Source organism: Pseudophryne corroboree, chromosome 10 (assembly GCF_028390025.1).
Source record: "Pseudophryne corroboree isolate aPseCor3 chromosome 10, aPseCor3.hap2, whole genome shotgun sequence".
In the NCBI taxonomy this organism is placed as follows: Eukaryota; Metazoa; Chordata; class Amphibia; order Anura; family Myobatrachidae; genus Pseudophryne; species Pseudophryne corroboree.
Window position 1 is genome coordinate 153,124,521 of NC_086453.1, and position 19,670 is coordinate 153,144,190.

General features: G+C 46.1%; 1 long non-coding RNA gene across 1 annotated transcript in view; it reads left to right on the top strand.

Moving 5' to 3' along the window:
* Window positions 1-19,670, top strand: part of LOC134965108 (uncharacterized) — a 180,647-nt gene that overhangs the window by 128,287 nt on the left and 32,690 nt on the right. The window contains exon 3 of the long non-coding RNA XR_010188321.1: window positions 17,964-18,072. This is a non-coding gene — a long non-coding RNA (uncharacterized LOC134965108). The remainder of the gene's footprint in view (window positions 1-17,963; window positions 18,073-19,670) is intronic.

Sequence of the window (19,670 nt, forward strand, 5' to 3'; positions counted from 1 at the left end):
TCAGATTCGACCACAGTGTATAACTAGTTACAATGTACGATGCTACCCATAAATATACAGTATAGAAACAAGGCTCAGCAAAATAGATGAAAAAAGGACATACTGGTCTATAAAAAACATGATAGGCCAGTATGTTCATTCAGCCCTCTAGGAGAGAGGGTGTCCAAGCGAAAAATCCATCTGGATTCAGCTTTTAGAAGCAAAAGCTCCCGATTACCTCCCCGAGCTAGAGGAGGAATGTGGTCAATAATTCAATGTTTTAAAACCGCTATTGAGCGTCGTGCAGTTAGAAAGTGCCGTGTGACAGGTTGGTCACTGTGACCCATAGTTAATGCTGACCTAATCGCAGTACGGTGTCCTGCCATCCTTTCTTTGAAGGTACATTCGGTCTTACCCACGTAGTGAAGACCGCAGGGACAGCTCAAAAGGTACACCACAAATTTCGTAGAACATGTCACACGATATTTGATCTTAAACTGTTTGCCAATATATGGGTGGTGGAACGTGTCACCAGATAGCATATGACTGCATGTGGTACACCCAAGGCAGCGGTAGCAACCAGGTTTCGTGATATTAAGAAATTTGCCCGTGGTAGTACTTTTCAAAGGAGGAAAATGTACATTAGTTTTGACTAAATGGTCACGGAGATTCTTATCCCGCTTATAAGCTGGCATAAGACGGGTATTAGATAGAGATGATAAATGTTTGTCAGCTTGTATAATGGGTAGTGATGAGAACCGGAAATTTTTCGGGTTTTGGTTTTGGGTTCGGTTACGCGGCCGTGTTTTGGGTTCGGACGCGTTTTGGCAAAACCTCACCGAAATTTTTTTGTCGGATTCGGTTGGGTTTTGGATTCGGGTGTTTTTTTCAAAAAACCCTAAAAAACAGCTTAAATCATAGAATTTGGGGGTCATTTTGATCCCATAGTATTATTAACCTCAATAACCATAATTTCCACTCATTTTCAGTCTATTCTGAACACCTCACATCTCACAATATTATTTTTAGTCCTAAAATTTGCACCGAGGTCGCTGGATGGCTAAGCTAAGCGACCCAAGTGGCCGACACAAACACCTGGCCCATCTAGGAGTGGCACTGCAGTGTCAGACAGGATGGCCCTTCAAAAAAATTGTCCCCAAACAGCACATGATGCAAAGAAAAAAAGAGTCGCAATGAGGTAGCTGTGTGACTAAGCTAAGCGACCCAAGTGGCCGACACAAACACCTGGCCCATCTAGGAGTGGCACTGCAGTGTCAAGCAGGATGGCCCTTCAAAATTATACTCCCCAAACAGCACATGATGCAAAGAAAAAGAGGCGCAATGAGGTAGCTGTGTGACTAAGATAAGCGACCCAAGTGGCCGACAGAAACACCTGACCCATCTAGGAGTGGCACTGCAGTGTCACGCAGGTTGGCCCTTCAAAAAAATACTCCCCAAACAGCACATGATGCAAAGAAAAAAAGAGGCGCACCAAGGTCGCTGTGTGACTAAGCTAAGTGACACAAGTGGCCGACACAAACACCTGGCCCATCTAGGAGTGGCACTGGAGTGTCACGCAGGATGGCCCTTCAAAAAAATACTCCCCAAACAGCACATGACGCAAAGAAAAAAAGAGGCGCAATGAGGTAGCTGTGTGACTAAGATAAGCGACCCAAGTGGCCGACACAAACACCTGGCCCATCTAGGAGTGGCACTGCAGTGTCACGCAGGATGGCCCTTCAAAAAAATACTCCCCAAACAGCACATGACGCAAAGAAAAAAAGAGGCGCAATGAGGTAGCTGTGTGACTAAGATAAGCGACCCAAGTGGCCGACACAAACACCTGGCCCATCTAGGAGTGGCACTGCAGTGTCACGCAGGATGGCCCTTCAAAAAAATACTCCCCAAACAGCACATGATGCAAAGAAAAATGAAAGAAAAAAGAGGTGCAAGATGGAATTGTCCTTGGGCCCTCCCACCCACCCTTATGTTGTATAAACAGGACATGCACACTTTAACGAACCCATCATTTCAGCGACAGGGTCTGCCACACGACTGTGACTGAAATGACTGTTTGGTTTGGGCCCCCACCAAAAAAGAAGCAATCAATCTCTCCTTGCACAAACTGGCTCTACAGAGGCAAGATGTCCACCTCCTCCTCATCGTCCGATTTATCACCCCTTTCACTGTGTACATCCCCCTCCTCACAGATTATTAATTCGTCCCCACTGGAATCCACCATCTCAGGTCCCCGTGTACTTTCTGGAGGCAATTGCTGCTGGTGAATGTCTCCACGGAGGAATTGATTATAATTCATTTTAATGAACATCTGTTAGGGTCTCCTGCCCTGTGCTGCCACGTCGTCATGGCAACCGGGAGACAAGTGCTAGCAGAGTAACCTGAGCGCAGCTGATACTACGGTTCGGGTCTTTTGCTGTGCAGTGGTTACAGGCTCTGTGCACGGCAGGGGATCCGGTGCTGGTTTTTGTGCTCACAGTCTGTGAGGTCTGAGTGGGGCGTGGAAAGCACCTGCTTTATAAGGCCTCTTCTCAGGTTAAGCAGATGCTGCTGAATCTTTGTTGGTTAGTCAGTTCCTGAAAGTTAGCCAGTACTGTGTAGCTTTGTATTTGTTGTTGCTTACTGCAAATAGGCCTGGGGATTTGGTACTACACTCTGCCAATCCAGACCTAGCAGTAAGACTGGAGTCAGTCGTTTAGCTTGCTGGGGTTCTTTTACTACTCTGTGAACTTAGCAGGTTTGCGGCTGTATTCTAAGACTTGCCTGCCTAAATCCTGTCTCACTGTGCAAGGTGTCAGGTGTCAGTTTAGTGGCAGTAAACTGAACCTGTGCACTGCAAGTGAGGATTAGGATTGTGGAGACTCTCCTTGTGTCTATCATTCCATCTCTGACCAAGGAGTTTACTGCCACACCCGTTGGTAACCCTTTAGGGTTTTGCTGTTGCCCTTAGCAACAGCATTTCGGGTTCTCTACGTATTAAAACACAACATCTTGCTTTTCCCATCTGAGCATTACTAATACTAGGGAGACACCCAGTTTCTTAGCCTCTGGGCTTCTTTGTTCACTTTGTGTTATTTTGTTACCCTATCACCTTCTGTGTACGTAATGTCATATTCCCCAGTCTGTCTGTGAGTTCATTTGTTTTGCATACCTATCCGTTCAGACACCAGTACATTCCTGCAGGCACTGGTGTGCATAACAGTTCAAACACCAGTACATTCCTGCAGGCACTGGTGTGCATAACAATTCAAACACCAGTACATTCCTGCAGGCACTGGTGTGCATAACATATTCAGCAGCCTAATACTCCTGTTGAAATTTTGTGGGAATATGGAGCATACCCCTCAAAATACGTTGCAACAGGTGGTCGATCAGGTGCAGGTCCTGACTCGACAATTTAATGATTTGTCCATTAAAATGCACACCTCCCAGGCCGTTGGCGGAGCTCCCGCAGCAGCAGCACCTTCAGGGGTTAAGGTGCCGAAAGTAAATCTCCCGGATCGTTTTTCTGGAGATCGCTCGCAGTTCTTTTGTTTCAAGGAGAGCTGCAAGCTATACTTCCGGCTTAGGCCTCAGTCTTCTGGGTCGGAGATTCAGCGGGTGGGCATAGTGATTTCCTTGCTACAAGGAGACCCACAGGTCTGGGCATATGGGTTGCAGCCTGACTGTCCGTCGCTTAAAAGTGTTGATGCTTTTTTTACGGCACTGGGCATGTTGTATGATGACCCTGACAAGACGGCCTCAGCCGAGGCTCAGATTTCGATCCTTAAGCAAGGGCGAAGGCCAGTTGAGGTTTACTGTACGGAGTTTCGGAGGTTGGCCCATGATACCCAGTGGAATGACCCAGCCCTGAGACACCAGTACCGAAGAGGTCTTTCTAACCAGATAAAAGCCTACATATAGATTGGTAAATGCTCAATTAGCTTAGTGATATCATTCAGGTGCTCGAAAGGAAGGGGTATTTCTGAGCAAGAAAAAAAGCAATTGTTTCCCCAGCACACTGAATGGATAACAGTAACCAGATATAAATCCCACATGATAATAGAATTCAGAGATCTTCGTTACACATATTTGCGCAAATGTGTGGTTAAGCCCCAAAGCCGCATCAAGGCCTCTCTGTATATTTGGGGTCCCTAGCGCTATATCTAGGTGCAGGGTGTGGCACCCCAAAACACCAGAATGAGCCAGAAAGCACAGCGTGACATACCAGTGTAAAAAACTATAGTGTTAATAAATTAGTATTTAGGAAGCCGAAGCTATAGAGGGGGTGATACAAACATGAAATGTAATTAAAATAGAAAAATAGTGTTAGAAAATTAATAATATAGCTTCGGCTTCCTAAATACTAATTTATTAACACTATAGTTTTTTACACTGGTATGTCACGCTGTGCTTTCTGGCTCATTCTGGTGTTTTGGGGTGCCACACCCTGCACCTAGATATAGCGCTAGGGACCCCAAATATACAGAGAGGCCTTGATGCGGCTTTGGGGCTTAACCACACATTTGCGCAAATATGTGTAACGAAGATCTCTGAATTCTATTATCATGTGGGATTTATATCTGGTTACTGTTATCCATTCAGTGTGCTGGGGAAACAATTGCTTTTTTTCTTGCTCAGAAATACCCCTTCCTTTCGAGCACCTGAATGATATCACTAAGCTAATTGAGCATTTACCAATCTATATGTATGTTGTGAGAGGCAGAGAGGTTTCTGCATTAGGAGGAGGTGCAGGCCCTGACATGCCACATGGAGCATTATGGGGTTGCTCCAAGGTAAGTAGCTCTTAGCTTAGACATATTTTAGTAAGGAGCCATTATCATGTGACTCCTTGCTGGTTAATATTAGACCCAGATTGGGGTAATGGAGGTGTGAGGTGTGGTGCCTCTGGACTGGCTGAGCTGGATGGCTTTAGTGTGGCATACCTTTACATTCTATTAACACTTTTCACTTATTAATTTTCTAACACTATTTCTCTATTTTAATTTCATTTCATGTTTGTATCACCCCCTCTATAGCTTCGGCTTCCTAAATACTAATTTATTAACACTATAGTTTTTTACACTGGTATGTCACGCTGTGCTTTCTGGCTCATTCTGGTGTTTTGGGGTGCCACACCCTGCACCTAGATATAGCGCTAGGGACCCCAAATATACAGAGAGGCCTTGATGCGTCTTTGGGGCTTAACCACACATTTGCGCAAATATGTGTAACGAAGATCTCTGAATTCTATTATCATGTGGGATTTATATCTGGTTACTGTTATCCATTCAGTGTGCTGGGGAAACAATTGCTTTTTTTCTTGCTCAGAAATACCCCTTCCTTTCGAGCACCTGAATGATATCACTAAGCTAATTGAGCATTTACCAATCTATATGTATGTTGTGAGAGGCAGAGAGGTTTCTGCATTAGGAGGAGGTGCAGGCCCTGACATGCCACATGGAGCATTATGGGGTTGCTCCAAGGTAAGTAGCTCTTAGCTTAGACATATTTTAGTAAGGAGCCATTATCATGTGACTCCTTGCTGGTTAATATTAGACCCAGATTGGGGTAATGGAGGTGTGAGGTGTGGTGCCTCTGGACTGGCTGAGCTGGATGGCTTTAGTGTGGCATACCTTTACATTCTATTAACACTTTTCACTTATTAATTTTCTAACACTATTTCTCTATTTTAATTACATTTCATGTTTGTATCACCCCCTCTATAGCTTCGGCTTCCTAAATACTAATTTATTAACACTATAGTTTTTTACACTGGTATGTCACGCTGTGCTTTCTGGCTCATTCTGGTGTTTTGGGGTGCCACACCCTGCACCTAGATATAGCGCTAGGGACCCCAAATATACAGAGAGGCCTTGATGCGGCTTTGGGGCTTAACCACACATTTGCGCAAATATGTGTAACGAAGATCTCTGAATTCTATTATCATGTGGGATTTATATCTGGTTACTGTTATCCATTCAGTGTGCTGGGGAAACAATTGCTTTTTTTCTTGCTCAGAAATACCCCTTCCTTTCGAGCACCTGAATGATATCACTAAGCTAATTGAGCATTTACCAATCTATATGTATGTTGTGAGAGGCAGAGAGGTTTCTGCATTAGGAGGAGGTGCAGGCCCTGACATGCCACATGGAGCATTATGGGGTTGCTCCAAGGTAAGTAGCTCTTAGCTTAGACATATTTTAGTAAGGAGCCATTATCATGTGACTCCTTGCTGGTTAATATTAGACCCAGATTGGGGTAATGGAGGTGTGAGGTGTGGTGCCTCTGGACTGGCTGAGCTGGATGGCTTTAGTGTGGCATACCTTTACATTCTATTAACACTTTTCACTTATTAATTTTCTAACACTATTTCTCTATTTTAATTACATTTCATGTTTGTATCACCCCCTCTATAGCTTCGGCTTCCTAAATACTAATTTATTAACACTATAGTTTTTTACACTGGTATGTCACGCTGTGCTTTCTGGCTCATTCTGGTGTTTTGGGGTGCCACACCCTGCACCTAGATATAGCGCTAGGGACCCCAAATATACAGAGAGGCCTTGATGCGGCTTTGGGGCTTAACCACACATTTGCGCAAATATGTGTAACGAAGATCTCTGAATTCTATTATCATGTGGGATTTATATCTGGTTACTGTTATCCATTCAGTGTGCTGGGGAAACAATTGCTTTTTTTCTTAACCAGATAAAAGACCAACTGGTACAATATCCCTTGCCTGATAGCTTGGATCAGCTCATGCAGTTATCCATCCGGGTGGATAGACGGCTGAGAGAGCGTAGGCTTGAAAGGGAGACTGAGGTTTCCTTCTTTCCCAAGGGAACCTCAGACTCTGAGGAATTTTCCGAGGAGCCTATGCAGATTGGGGCTACCCGCCTCTCCTCGCGTGAGAAGACGCGGAGGAGACAGCAGGGGTTGTGTTTGTACTGTGGAAATAAAGGTCATGTGGTAGTATCATGCCCAGAAAAGCCGGAAAACTTCAGGGCCTGAGGGTGATGGGAAATATCCTGTCAGGCCAGAAGTCAGAATTTCCCAAGAAGACTTTTATCATTCCGGTGACCTTGAAGATCCTCGGTCAAACTGTCAAGACTGAGGCCTTTGTGGACAGTGGGGCCGACGGGGTTTTTATGGACCGCCAATTCGCCCTGAAACACTCTGTTCCCTTAGTACCCTTGGCATCGGAAATTGAGATTTGTGGGTTAAACGGGGAACCATTATCCCAAGGTAAAATTACCTCTTGCACTAGCCAGATTTCTTTGTTTATTGGAGCCACACACTCTGAAAAATTGTCCTTTTATGTGACTGTCTGTACTTTTGCCCCATTGGTGTTGGGGTTACCCTGGTTAAGGGCCCACAATCCTCAATTTGACTGGGTCTCTGGGGAGATTCTTAGTTGGGGTACTGATTGTTTCAGGAGTTGCTTGAGCCTTCCAGTCAGGCTCTCGCAGCTAAGTTTGCCAGGGTGTTATGCAGATTTTGCGGACGTGTTCTCCAAAAAAGTTGCAGAGGTACTACCTCCCCATCGCCCCTATGACTGTGCCATTGATTTGTTGCCAAATGCTAAGCTTCCCAAGAGCAGGTTGTACTCCCTGTCACGTCCTGAGACTCAGGCTATGGCAGAGTACATTCAGGAGAACTTGGCCAAGGGATTTATCAGACCTTCACAGTCTCCAGTTGGGTCAGGGTTCTTCTTCGTGGGTAAAAAGGACGGTTCGTTGCGACCCTGCATCGACTTCATGGAATTGAACCGTATCACGATTAAAAACTCATACCCACTGCCTCTCATTTCGGTCTTGTTTGACCAGCTTCGTACTGCCACCATTTTTTCTAAGATTGACCTACGCGGTGCGTACAATCTAATCCGAATAAGAGAGGGGGATGAATGGAAGACTGCCTTTAATACCCACTCAGGGCATTATGAATATTTGGTGATGCCTTTTGGGCTCTGTAATGCCCCGGCAGTCTTCCAGGATTTCATGAATGATGTGCTCAGGGAATATTTGGATAGATTCTTAGTTGTATACTTAGATGACATCCTAATCTTCTCCCATTCCCTGGAGGAACATCGGAAGCATGTACGCTTAGTCCTCCAGAAACTCAGAGACCACCGGCTTGGGGCGAAGCTGGAGAAGTGCGAATTTGAAGTTCAGCAAATCGCATTTCTAGGATATATTATCTCCCCAGAAGGTTTCCAAATGGAGGGTTCCAAGGTACAGGCAGTCCTGGATTGGGTGCAGCCCACTAGCTTGAAGGCGCTTCAGCGTTTCCTGGGCTTTGCGAATTTTAATAGACGATTTATCGCTGGATTTTCGTCTATAGTGGCGCCCTTGGTGGCACTCACTAAGAAAGGGGCGGATGTTGCTCACTGGTCTTGTGAGGCTAAAGCGGCTTTTGCCCGTCTCAAAAGGGCATTTGTATCGGCCAAGGTGCTGCGACACCCAGATCCAGAGCGTCCTTTTGTGGTGGAGGTGGATGCCTCTGAGATGGGTATTGGGGCAGTGCTTTCTCAGATGGGAGTGTCTGATAATCGCCTTCATCCCTGTGCTTACTTTTCCCGTAAATTTTCGCCTGCCGAGATGAATTATGACGTGGGTAACCGGGAATTGTTGGCTATTAAGGATGCACTCGAGGAGTGGAGACACTGGCTTGAGGGGGCTAAGTTTGTGGTCTCAATTCTCACCGACCATAAGAATCTGGCATATTTAGAGTCAGCGAAGCGTCTCAATGCCAGGCATGCACGATGGGCTTTGTTTTTTGCTCGCTTTAATTTTTTGATAACATATCGCCCTGGGTCAAAAAATATCAAGGCTGATGCGCTCTCGCGGAGTTTTGCTCCAATCCAGGAGACCACCGAGGAGCCGTTGCCCATTGTGTCCCCATCATGTATTAAAGTGGGCATTACCCAGGACCTCTTATCATTAGTCCTTAGAGCACAGGAGCAGGCTCCTCCAGACCTTCCGGTAGGTCTTTTGTTTGTGCCTCCTAGGTTAAGACAGCGAGTGTTCCTGGAATTCCATGCCAAGAAGTCGGCAGGTCACCCGGGTATTGCCAGAACTCGGGAGTTGCTATCTAGGGCGGTGTGGTGGCCCTCGGTGGCTAAGGATGTGGATCAGTGGGTTCGGGCATGTGACATCTGTGCCCGAAATAAGACTCCTAGAGGGGTTCCTGTTGGCCCATTACATCCACTCTCTATCCCATCTAAGCCATGGACCCACATTTCAATGGATTTTGTGGTGGACTTGCCCAAATCCTCGGGGATGACAGCCATCTGGGTTGTCGTTGACAGGTTTTCGAAGATGGCGCACTTCGTTCCACTGGTTGGGCTGCCATCGGCCAGACGCCTGTCTGAATTATTTATGCTGCATGTTGTGCGTCTCCACGGGTTGCCACTTGATGTGGTCTCTGACCGCGGATCCCAGTTTGTGGCCAAATTCTGGAGGGCATTTTGTTCCGATCTCCAGATTTCTGTCAGCTTGTCGTCAGGCTACCATCCGCAGTCTAATGGGCAGACTGAAAGGGTGAACCAGTCCTTGGAGCAGTTCCTCAGGTGTTATGTCTCCAAGTGTCAGACTGACTGGGTTGCTCATCTGTCCATGGCGGAGTTTGCCTATAACATGGCGGCTCACTCTGCTACAGGGATCTCTCCCTTCCTTTGTGTGTATGGGCATCATCCTAAGGCCAATTCTTTTGACCCCCTGGACTCCACGCCTGGTGGTTCCTCTGTGGTTTCGGTCCTTAGAGGTATTTGGAGGAAAGTGAAGAAAGCCCTTGTGTCTGTGTCATTAGTGACCAAAAGGGTTTTTGATAAGCGGAAAAGACCCTGCAGCTTCAAATTAGGAGACTTCGTCTGGTTGTCTACCAAGAATTTGAAGTTGAGACAGCCATCTCATAAGTTAGGCCCCCGGTTCATCGGCCCTTATAAGATCACCAGGGTTATCAATCCGGTGGCATTTCAGTTAGATCTGCCCCGTTCTTTGGGTATCAATAAAACATTTCATTGTTCCCTTTTAAAACGGGCGATTAGTAATCCTTCTTCCAGTGGAAGACCTTCCCCTCTTCTGATACGTGGCCAGAGGGAGTTTGTTGTTGAAAGGATTCTTGACTCCAAGATGGTTCGGGGTCGGCTGTCATTTTTGGTGCACTGGAAGGGGTATGGCCCGGAGGAGCGGTCGTGGGTGCGCAGTTGTGATCTTCATGCCCCCAGACTGATACGCTCTTTCTTCTCGCAGTTCCCCGATAAACCCGGTGGTAGGGGTTCTTTGACCCCTCGTCAGAGGGGGGGTACTGTTAGGGTCTCCTGCCCTGTGCTGCCACGTCGTCATGGCAACCGGGAGACAAGTGCTAGCGGAGTAACCTGAGCGCAGCTGATACTCCGGTTCGGGTCTTTTGCTGTGCAGTGGTTACAGGCTCTGTGCACGGCAGGGGATCCGGTGCTGGTTTTTGTGCTCACAGTCTGTGAGGTCTGAGTGGGGCGTGGACAGCACCTGCTTTATAAGGCCTCTTCTCAGGTTAAGCAGATGCTGCTGAATCTTTGTTGGTTAGTCAGTTCCTGAAAGTTAGCCAGTACTGTGTAGCTTTGTATTTGTTGTTGCTTACTGCAAATAGGCCTGGGGATTTGGTACTACACTCTGCCAATCCAGACCTAGCAGTAAGACTGGAGTCAGTCGTTTAGCTTGCTGGGGTTCTTTTACTACTCTGTGAACTTAGCAAGTTTGCGGCTGTATTCTAATACTTGCCTGCCTAAATCCTGTCTCACTGTGCAAGGTGTCAGGTGTCAGTTTAGTGGCAGTAAGCTGAACCTGTGCACTGCAAGTGAGGATTAGGATTGTGGAGACTCTCCTTGTGTCTATCATTCCATCTCTGACCAAGGAGTTTACTGCCACACCCGTTGGTAGCCCTTTAGGGTTTTTCTGTTGCCCTTAGCAACAGCATTTCGGGTTCTCTACGTATTAAAACACAACATCTTGCTTTTCCCATCTGAGCATTACTAATACTAGGGAGACACCCAGTTTCTTAGCCTCTGGGCTTCTCTGTTCACTTTGTGTTATTTTGTTACCCTATCACCTTCTGTGTACGTAATGTCATATACCCCAGTCTGTCTGTGAGTTCATTTGTTTTGCATACCTATCCGTTCAGACACCAGTACATTCCTGCAGGCACTGGTGTGCATAACAGTTCAAACACCAGTACATTCCTGCAGGCACTGGTGTGCATAACAATTCAAACACCAGTACATTCCTGCAGGCACTGGTGTGCATAACAACATCATCTTCTCCACATTTTCTGGAAGTAACCTCGTACGCCGATTTCTGACAAGGTGAGCGGCTGCACTAAACACTCTTTCGGAGTACACACTGGAGGGAGGGCAACTTAGGTAGAATAAAGCCAGTTTGTGCAAGGGCCTCCAAATTGCCTCTTTTTCCTGCCAGTATACGTACGGACTGTCTGACGTGCCTACTTGGATGCGGTCACTCATATAATCCTCCACCATTCTTTCAATGGTGACAGAATCATATGCAGTGACAGTAGACGACATGTCAGTAATCGTTGGCAGGTCCTTCAGTCCGGACCAGATATCAGCACTCGCTCCCGACTGCCCTGCATCACCGCCAGCGGGTGGGCTCGGAATTCTTAGCCTTTTCCTCGCACCCACAGTTGCAGGAGAATGTGAAGGAGGAGCTGTTGACGGGTCACGTTCCGCTTGACTTGACAATTTTCTCACCAGCCGGTCTTTGAACCCCTGCAGACTTGTGTCTGCCGGAAAGAGAGATACAACGTAGGTTTTAAATCTAGGATCGAGCATGGTGGCCAAAATGTAGTGCTCTGATTTCAACAGATTGACCACCCGTGAATCCTGGTTAAGCGAATGAAGGGCTCCATCCACAAGTCCCACATGCCTAGCGGAATCGCTCTGTTTTAGCTCCTCCTTCAATGTCTCCAGCTTCTTCTGCAAAAACCTGATGAGGGGAATGACCTGATTTTGGCTGGCAGTGTCTGAACTGACTTCACGTGTGGCAAGTTCAAAGGGTTGCAGAACCTTGCACAACGTTGAAATCATTCTCCACTGCGCTTGAGACAGGTGCATTCCACCTCCTTTGCCTATATCGTGGCCAGATGTATAGGCTTGAATGGCCTTTTGCTGCTCCTCCATCCTCTGAAGCATATACAGGGTTGAATTCCACCTCGTTACCACCTCTTGCTTCAGATGATGGAAGGGCAGGTTCAGGTATTTTTGGTGGTGCTCCAGTCTTCTGTACGCGGTGCCTGAACGCCGAAAGTGGCCCGCAATTCTTCGGGCCACCGACAGCATCTCTTGCACGCCCCTGTCGTTTTTTAAATAATTCTGCACAACCAAATAAGGTATGTGCAAAACATGGGACGTGCTGGAATTTGCCCAGATGTAATGCACGCACAATATTGCTGGCGTTGTCCGATGTCACAAATCCCCAGGAGAGTCCAATTGGGGTAAGCCATTCTGCGATGATCTTCCTCAGTTGCCGTAAGAGGTTTTCAGCTGTGTGCGTATTCTGGAAAGCGGTGATACAAAGCGTAGCCTGCCTAGGAACGAGTTGGCGTTTGCGAGATGCTGCTACTGGTGCCGCCGCTGCTGTTCTTGCAGCGGGAGGCAATACATCTACCCAGTGGGCTGTCACAGTCATATAGTCCTGAGTCTGCCCTGCTCCACTTGTCCACATGTCCGTGGTTAAGTGGACATTGGGTACAACTGCATTTTTTAGGACACTGGTGAGTCTTTTTCTGAGGTCTGTGTACATTTTCGGTATCGCCTGCCTAGAGAAATGGAACCTAGATGGTATTTGGTACCGGGGACACAGTACCTCAATCAAGTCTATAGTTGGCTCTGAATTAACGATGGATACCGGAACCACGTTTCTCACCGCCCAGGCTGCCAAGGCCTGAGTTATCCGCTTTGCAGCAGGATGACTGCTGTGATATTTCATCTTCCTCGCAAAGGACTGTTGTACAGTCAATTGCTTACTGGAAGTAGTACAAGTGGTCTTCCGACTTCCCTTCTGGGATGACGATCGACTCCCAGCAGCAACAACAGCAGCGCCAGCAGCAGTAGGCGTTACACTCAAGGATGCATCGGAGGAATCCCAGGCAGGAGAGGACTCATCAGACTTGCCAGTGACATGGCCTGCAGGACTATTGGCTTTCCTGGGTAAGGAGGAAATTGACACTGAGGGAGTTGGTGGTGTGGTTTGCAGGAGCTTGGTTACAAGAGGAAGGGATTACTGGTCAGTGGACTGCTTCCGCTGTCGCCCAAAGTTTTTGAACTTGTCACTGACTTATGATGAATGCGCTGCAGGTGACGTATAAGGGAGGATGTTCCGAGGTGGTTAACGTCCTTACCCCTACTTATTACAGCTTGACAAAGGCAACACATGGCTTGACACCTGTTGTCTGCATTTGTGTTGAAATAATTCCACACCGAAGAGCTGATTTTTTTTGTATTTTGACCAGGCATGTCAATGGCCATATTCCTCCCACGGACAACAGGCGTCTCCCCGGGTGCCTGACTTAAACAAACCACCTCACCATCAGAATCCTCCTTGTCAATTTCCTCCCCAGTGCCAGTAACACCCATATCCTCATCCTGGTGTACTTCAACACTGACATCTTCAATTTGACAATCAGTAACTGGACTGCGGGTGCTCCTTCCAACACTTGCAGGGGGCGTGCAAATGGTGGAAGGTGCAAGCTCTTCCCGTCTAGTGTTGGGAAGGTCAGGCATCGCAACCGACACAATTGGACTCTCCTTGGGGATTTGTGATTTCGAAGAACGCACAGTTCTTTGCTGTGCTTTTGCCAGCTTAAGTTTTTTCTAGCGAGAGGATGAGTGCTTCCATCCTCATGTGAAGCTGAACCACTAGCCATGAACATAGGCCAGGGCCTCAGCCGTTCCTTGCCACTCCGTGTCGTAAATGGCATATTGGCAAGTTTACGGTTCTCCTCAGACGCTTTTAATTTTGATTTTTGGGTCATTTTACTGATCTTTTGTGTTTTGGATTTTACATGCTCTGTACTATGACATTGGGCATCGGCCTTGGCAGACGACGTTGATGGCATTTCATCGTCTCGGCCATGACTAGTGGCAGCAGCTTCAGCACGAGGTGGAAGTGGATCTTGATCTTTCCCTATTTTTTTAACCTCCACATTTTTGTTCTCCATATTTTAATGCGCACAACTAAAAGGCACCACAGGTATACAATGTAGATGGATGGATAGTATACTTATGGACGACGAGTGACGACACAGAGGTAGGTACAGAAGTGGCCTACCGTACTGCTATATACAGTATAATGGACCTGGTGGACACTGTCAGCAAACTGCGTTTATAGTATAAAGAAAAAAAGACACCACAGGTATACAATGTAGATGGATGGATACTTAGTATACTTATGGACGACGAGTGACGACACAGAGGTAGGTACAGCAGTGGCCTACCGTACTGCTATATACAGTATAATGGACCTGGTGGACACTGTCAGCAGACTGCGTTTATAGTATAAAGAAAAAAAGACACCACAGGTATACAATGTAGATGGATGGATACTTAGTATACTTATGGACAACGAGTGACGACACAAAGGTAGGTACAGCAGTGGCCTACCGTACTGCTATATACAGTATAATGGACCTGGTGGACACTGTCAGCAGACTGCGTTTATAGTATAAAGAAAAAAAGACACCACAGGTATACAATGTAGATGGATGGATAGTATACTTATGGCTGACGAGTGACGACACAGAGGTAGGTACAGCAGTGGCCTACCGTACTGCTATATACAGTATAATGGACCTGGTGGACACTGTCAGCAGACTGCGTTTATAGTATAAAGAAAAAAAATACACCACAGGTATACAATGTAGATGGATGGATAGTATACTTATGGACGACGAGTGATGACACAGAGGTAGGTACAGCAGTGGCCTACCGTACTGCTATATACAGTATAATGGACCTGGTGGACACTGTCAGCAGACTGCGTTTATAGTATAAAGAAAAAAAGACACCACAGGTATACACTGTAGATGGATGGATACTTAGTATACTTATGGACGACGAGTGACGACACAGAGGTAGGTGCAGCAGTGGCCTACCGTACTGCTATATACAGTATAATGGACCTGGTGGACACTGTCAGCAGACTGCGTTTATAGTATAAAGAAAAAAAGACACCACAGGTATACAATGTAGATGGATGGATAGTATACTTATGGATGACGAGTGACGACACAGAGGTAGGTACACCAGTGGCCTACCGTACCGCTATATACAGTATAATGGACCTGGTGGACACTGTCAGCAGACTGCGTTTATAGTATAAAGAAAAAAAGACACCACAGGTATACAATGTAGATGGATGGATAGTATACTTATGGACGACGAGTGACGACACAGAGGTAGGTACAGCAGTGGCCTACCGTACTGCTATATACAGTATAATGGACCTGGTGGACACTGTCAGCAGACTGCGTTTATAGTATTAAAAAAAAAAGACACCACAGGAGTGTTTTTCAGGCAGACAAACGTATACTGGTGGTCACTGTCAGCAAAACTGTGCACTGTACTCCTGCTATAGCTGCTCCCCAGTCCCCACAATTAAGCAGTGTGAGCACAGATATATCATGCAGCACACTGAGCACAGATATGGTATGGAGCGTTTTTTTCAGGCAGAGAACGGATAAAAAACTGGTGGTCACTATTAGCAAAACTCTGCACTGTACTCCTAACAGCTGCTCCCCAATCCTCCCCACAATAAGCTAAGCAATCAGATCAACTGTGTAGTATATATTAACTATATAAACGGAGAGGACGCCAGCCACGTCCTCTCCCTATCAATCTCAATGCACGTGTGAAAATGGCGGCGACGCGCGGCTGCTTATATAGAATCCGAATCTCGCGAGAATCCGACAGCGGGATGATGACGTTCGGGCGTGCTCGGGTTAACTGAGCCATACGGGAGAATCCGAGTATGGCTCGGACCCGTCTAAAAAGGGTGAAGTTCGGGGGGGTTCGGTTTCTCGGAAACCGAACCCGCTCATCACTAATAATGGGCCAAAATTTCTTGCTGATATGATTAATATCTTTACTTCAAGTGTTAAATCTATTGACCCAAATAAGTCTATCATCAACTGTCTTATTTTTTGACGGACAGAGTGTAGTTTGCCGCGGTGTACTAAGTACTTTAAGTTTAGTGGCCTCCAGCTCAGTATGTGAGTTACCCCTTGCAGTAAATTTAATGATCAATTTATCGATGGCAGACTCGATTTTGGTCTCATCAATCACAATTCGTCTAGCACGCATTTTCTGCGAATACGGGAGTCCCTTACGAAGGGGAATGGGATGATGACTAGAAGCCAGCAATATATTGTTCCTGTCTGTAGATTTCACAAATAGATCTGTAGTGATCTTATGGTCAATAATTTCTATATGGACATCTAAATAATTGACCATTGAAGAATGTATATTGTATGTGAATTTAACAGGTGAACTGGACATGTTGAGTATCAAGTAAGTTTTCTAACAACTGCTTAGGCCCTGTCCAAAATAGCAGTAAGTCGTCTATATAACGAAAGTAAACCAGTATTTTAGAGCTAATGTCATTCGATGAAAAGAATAATTGATCCTCAACCTGAAACATAAAATTATTAGCGAAAGATGGTGACATATTGCTCCCCATGGAGCAGCCTTGAAGCTGTAAAAAATAATTATTATTAAACAAAAAATAATAGCGTTGTAAAGTTAACTGCAGAAGCTGTAAAAACAAATCAACGTCAGGGCCCCTATAATTGGCATTGTTGGTGATAAGCGATCTCACTGCCTGCAGCCCTGTGTCATGGGGGATGCAGGTATAGAGATTGCACACATCAACAGTAGCCAATATGCAATTTGAAGGCACATTCTCAATGGCTGACAGGCTCTTCAATAAAGTAGTGGTGTCCTTGAGGCAGGTACTTCTAGCCTGAATACATGGCTGTAAGAAAAAATCACAATATATAGAAACATTTTGAAATAAAGAACCACGGGCTGATATGATGGGATGTGCTGGTGGAGTATGACAATCTTTATGAATCTTCGGAAGTGAATATAAGATGGGAGTAACTGGGAAAGGAGTGACCAATGCATCATAGGCTGTCTTCATAAGCTTGTTGTCTCCACTACGTGGGTAAGACCGAATGTACCTTCAAAGAAAGGATGGCAGGACACCGTACTGCAATTAGGTCAGCGTTAACTATGGGTCACAGTGACCAACCTGTCGCACGGCACTTTCTAACTGCACGACACTCAATAGCGGTTTTAAAACATCGAATTATTGACCACATTCCTCCTCTAGCTCGGGGAGGTAATCGGGGGCTTTTGCTCCTAAAAGATGAATCCAGATGGATTTTTCGCTTGGACACCCTCTCTCCTAGAGGACTGAATGAACATACTGGCCTATCATGTTTTTTATAGACCAGTATGTCCTTTTTTCATCTATTTTGCTGAGCCTTGTTTCTATACTGTATATTTATGGGTAGCATAATACATTGTAACTAGTTATATACACTGTGGTCGAATCTGACTAACAGTGGATACATTGTGACACTGTGGATAGATTAGACCAACAGGGTATAAATTGTAATGTAATAGATCACCGATTAAAAAATTATATCATTAACAAATTATTATATTATCAGTTATGATGCATGTATATTGAGGCTCTACTTATAATTGTTTTTCTTTAGGTATTTAATGGGCCCACTGCACTGATTAAATGTTATAACCCTTTGAGTTTTTTTCCATGGAGGTAAGCCGTTTTTTGATATGGCGCAAATTGCAGGGGCACACACGCTACAGTGTTTTTAATATTCTATATTATATGCTTTGTTACTTATTTTTTGGTATATGTTTTTTGGTGTTTGTTTACATCTGCTTTTTTTCTTTAATCACTACACAGTTTCGGATCCTCCGTGACGCGCTGCAGGCAGGCAGTGAGTGATGACTTAATTTGACTGACCCGCGCCGCCTGACGCTGCCCGCCATGGACACTCCGAGGTGGTATTTAGGTTAGTCACTTCTAAATTGTTATTTGTTCTGATGAAAATGTTTTAGTACAAACATTGAAACGTTGACACGATAAGGGGAATCCTGTGTTTCTCTCTCGAGCCGTGAGTGCAGCCAACCATCCACTGCTATATATATATATATATATATATATATATATATATATATATATATTAGTGATGTGCACCGGAAATTTTTCGGGTTTTGGTTTTGGATTCGGTTCCGCGGCCGTGTTTTGGATTCGGACGCGTTTTGGCAAAACCTTCCTTAAAAATTGTTGTCGGATTCGGGTGTGTTTTGGATTCTGGTGTTTTTTTTCAAAAACAGCTTAAATCATAGAATTTGGGGGTAATTTTGATCCCATAGTATTTTCTCTATCGTCCTAAGTGGATGCTGGGGTTCCTGAAAGGACCATGGGGAATAGCGGCTCCGCAGGAGACAGGGCACAAAAAAGTAAAGCTTTACTAGGTCAGGTGGTGTGCACTGGCTCCTCCCCCTATGACCCTCCTCCAGACTCCAGTTAGATTTTGTGCCCGAACGAGAAGGGTGCAATCTAGGTGGCTCTCCTAAAGAGCTGCTTAGAGAAAGTTTAGTTTAGGTTTTTTTCTTTACAGTGAGTCCTGCTGGCAACAGGATCACTGCAACGTGGGACTTAGGGGGAAAGTAGTAAACTCACCTGCATGCAGAGTGGATTTGCTGCTTGGCTACTGGACACCATTAGCTCCAGAGGGATCGAACACAGGCCCAGCCGTGGAGTCCGGTCCCGGAGCCGCGCCGCCGACCCCCTTGCAGATGCTGAAGCGTGAAGAGGTCCGGAAACCGGCGGCTGAAGACTCCTCAGTCTTCATAAGGTAGCGCACAGCACTGCAGCTGTGCGCCATTTTCCTCTCAGCACACTTCACTGGGCAGTCACTGAGGGTGCAGAGCGCTGGGGGGGGGCGCTCTGAGAGGCAAATATAAACCTTATACAAGGCTAAAAATACCTCACATATAGCCCATAGGGGCTATATGGAGATATTTAACCCCTGCCTGACTGGAAAAATAGCGGGAGAAGAACCCGCCGAAAAAGGGGCGGGGCCTATCTCCTCAGCACACGGCGCCATTTTCTGTCACAGCTCCGCTGGTCAGAACGGCTCCCAGGTCTCTCCCCTGCACTGCACTACAGAAACAGGGTAAAACAGAGAGGGGGGGCACATTAATGGCTATATATATATATATTAAAGCAGCTATAAGGGAGCACTTAATATAAGGATATCCCTTGTATATATAGCGCTTTGTGGTGTGTGCTGGCAGACTCTCCCTCTGTCTCCCCAAAAGGGCTAGTGGGTCCTGTCTTCATTAGAGCATTCCCTGTGAGTTTGCGGTGTGTGTCGGTACGTGGTGTCGACATGTATGAGGACGATATTGGTGTGGAGGCGGAGCAATTGCCAAATATGCAGATGTCACCCCCCAGGGGGTCGACACCAGAATGGATGCCTTTATTTGTGGAATTACGTGATGGTTTATCTTCCCTTAAACAGTCAGTTGAGGACATGAGGCGGCCGGACAATCAATTAATGCCTGTCCAGGCGCCTCAAACACCGTCAGGGGCTGTAAAACG